The sequence below is a fragment of the Silene latifolia genome, chromosome 6 (genome assembly GCF_048544455.1).
Source record: "Silene latifolia isolate original U9 population chromosome 6, ASM4854445v1, whole genome shotgun sequence".
Classification (NCBI taxonomy): domain Eukaryota; kingdom Viridiplantae; phylum Streptophyta; class Magnoliopsida; order Caryophyllales; family Caryophyllaceae; genus Silene; species Silene latifolia.
The window spans coordinates 108659430-108663023 of record NC_133531.1 but is presented as its reverse complement, the minus strand read 5'-3'; positions in this window follow the sequence as shown (position 1 = coordinate 108663023).

The following is a 3594-nucleotide window of genomic DNA, read 5'->3' as shown; positions in this document are numbered from 1 at the left end:
TTGTGCCTCTCCCAGATCTTTCATCTGGAAATGGTTTTTCAACCATACTTTCACCGAAGTTAAGAGAGGTATGTCATTCCCAATCAGGAGTATGTCGTCAACATACAATATTAGGAAGACAATCTTGCTCCCACTCGACTTGATATATAGACATGGTTCCTCGACGATCGAGTAAATCCATTTTCTTTTATCACTTGGTCGAAGCGATGATTCCAACTCCTTGATGCTTGCTTAAGTCCATAAATAGAACGCTTAAGTTTGCATACTTTCTTAGGATGTACTGGATCGATGAAACCTTCGGGTTGTACCATGTACAACTCTTCCTCCAAAAAGCCGTTTAAGAAGGCGGTTTTCACGTCCATTTGCCAAATTTCATAGTCATGAAAAGCGGCAATCGCTAAGATAATCCGAATGGAACGCAGCATGACTACGGGTGCAAAAATCTCATCGTAGTGCAAACCTGGCACTTGGGTGAAACCTTTAGCAACTAGTCGTGCTTTATAGATATCTTGTTGACCTTCCACAGAATGCTTTATCTTGTAAAGCCATTTGCATTGAAGGGGACGAACCTTAGCAGGTAAGTCAACAAGATCCCATACGTTGTTCTCATACATAGAGTCCATCTCGGATTGCATGGCCTCAAGCCATAGCTTTGAGTCGGAACTAGTCATGGCACCTTTATAGGTTGCGGGTTCACTACTCGTTAAGAGTAGAACGTCATCTATGTCGTGTTCCTCGACCATACCAATGTATCCGTGGGAGGAATAGAGACTCTTCCCGACCTCCTAGGTTCCTCAGGAATATTCACCGTAGCCGGGATTGAAGGAACAGGTTCCTCCAATGGTTGCTCGGTGTTTGGTTCTGGAATCTCCGACAGGTCGAAGGTTCTATCACTCTTTGCATTCTCGAGAAATTACTTCTCTAAGAATGTCGCACTAGCCGCAACAAAAACACGTTGTTCGGTTGGCGAATAGAAGTAATGACCAAGTGTTCCTTTAGGATAACCTATAAAGTATGTCTTGACCGATCGCGGGCCGAGCTTATCCTCGTGTCTCCACTTGACATAAGCCTCGCAGCCCCAAACCCGTATAAAGGACAAGTTAGGGACCGTTCCCTTCCATAGTTCACTGGAGTCTTGTCAACAGGTTTAGACGGACTTCGGTAAGTATTAGAGCAGCTGACAGAAGAGCATAACCCCACAATGAGTCAGGCAACACGGTGTGACTCATCATGGATCGAACCATATCAAGTAGTGTTCGATTTCTCCGTTCGGACACACCATTCATCCGAGGTGTTCCGGTGGAGTTAATCGTAGGGCAATCCCACAAGTCCTTTAGGTGCCGATCAAACTCGTGAGAAAGATACTCGCCACCACGATCCGAACGCAGTTTTTTAATCTTCTTACCTAATAGGTTACGTACCCTATTCTCGGTATTCCTTGAATTTCTCAAAGGATTCACTTTTGTGCTTCATTAAGTAGACATAGCCATATCTACTTAAATCGTCCGTGAAAGTGATGAAATACCTATAGCCTTCTCGTGCGGTGATTGACATAGGACCACATACATCCTTGTGTATGAGTCCTAATAGGTCAGCAGCGCATTCCAACACCTTTGAAGGAAATCCGAGTCATCTTACCGATGAGACATGATTCACACGTGCCAAATGATTGAAAATCAAAGGCCGAGATAGCTCCATGTTTAATGAGTTGTTTTACGCGTTTCTCATTTATGTGTCCCATACGGCAGTGCCATAGATACGTTTGATCTTTGTCACCAACCTTTAACTTTTTATTCATTACGTGTAATATTTCGGTGGTCTGATCTAAAACATAAATTCCATTCATGGAGACTGCCTTGCCATAAATCATATTGTGTAAAGAGAAAATGCAAGTATTATTCTCAATTACAAATGAAAAACCAAGTTTGTCAAGTGCGTAAACCGAAATAATGTTTTTCGAAAGATTGGGTACATAATAGCAATCATATAATGATAACTCAAATCCGCTAGGAAGCTGGATCACATATGTTCCCCTCGAGACGGCAGCCACTCTTGCTCCATTCCCGACCCGCAGGTCAACCTCACCCTTTACGAGAGGCTTGAGATTTCGGAGGCCCTGCACATGATTACACAGATGAGAACCACAACCAGTATCAAGTACCCAAGTTCCGTAACTTGCGTGGTTAATCTCAATCATATGAATAAAAGTAGAAGGAGAAGACATACCAACAGGTTTAACGCGACCAGCTTTTATGTCCTCATGATAAACAGGACATGTACGCCTCCAATGCCCAGTCTTGTGGCAATGGTGGCATTCCATGTTTTCGGTCTTGCTCTTTGTCGCGCCTGATGAGTTACTTGCCTCACCAGGCCCACTCTTACCTGATCCCGACTTCTTAAACTTCGGTTTGCCTACTGCTAGGCCTGGCTGAACTTTGCCCTTACCCTTGCCCTTGTTTGACACAACGAGAACATCCTGTTTCATGCTCCCACTGAACTTCATGTCCTTCTCGGTCTGTACGAGGAGGGAGTGCAGTTCATGGGGAGTTTTCTTCAAATCATTCATATAGTAATTCGCTCTAAATTGCGAATAACCATCGTGGAGTGAGTGAAGTATGCGGTCAATAACATTGTTCTCGCTGATCTTACAATCAAAGGTCTCCAGCTTCTCGACATTCTCAATCATGCTGAGAATGTGTGGGCTAACCGGTTGGCCCTTCTGGAGTCTCGCATCAAAGAAGCGAGTGGTATGCTCATAGGTCACGATTCTCGGTGCTTTCGAGAATTCCTTAGTGAGCGTGGTGAAAATCTTGTTCGCACCATGGGCTATGAAGCGTTTCTGCAAATTGGGTTCCATTGCAAAAATAAGTACGTTTTTAATCGCACCCGCTTCCATGGCGAAATCGTTATACTTGTCGATTTCGTTAATTTCAGCCGTGGGGCCTGGGTTTGGTGGGATGGGCTCAATCAGATATTTGAGCTTCCCATCAGCAATGGCAGCATTCCGTAATGCCGCCTCCCGGTCCGTGAAGTTTGATCCATCATTCTTCGTCGAGTAGATCGATTCATCCGATCCATGAAGATCCGAAGCCAGGACTCACGGTCCAATGTGACACTTGGCATTGGGTCGTCCTCACGGCCAGCCATTATGTTATTAGCAGTTTAAATGTTCGTGTTCTACACTGAAAAAGGAAGAAAAACAAAAAGAAATAAGCAACTCATCGAGGTGATTTAAGTCTATTTAAAATTCATTTTAAACATGTAGACTCTCGCACTTGCATAATTGATCTCCCTCAAGAATGATACAAGTGATCCCAAGACTCAATTTCTGTAAATTGATAAGCCAACTGTTTAGCTAATTCTTCCGGAAGAACTCTTGGTCGATAGATTTCCGTAAATCCTATCTATAGTCCACCATCATCACAGGATCGTACGAGTGACCATAGTGTTGAGATAAAATAGGTCAATCGGTTCCATCTTACCCGACGTAGAAGGGGTCATATTATGCCTACCGACGAAGAAGGGACTCATTGGAGTTTGACCTATAAAGACCGTTCTCAATTTTTGTTTATACGAGGAAGATCCCATCAACTA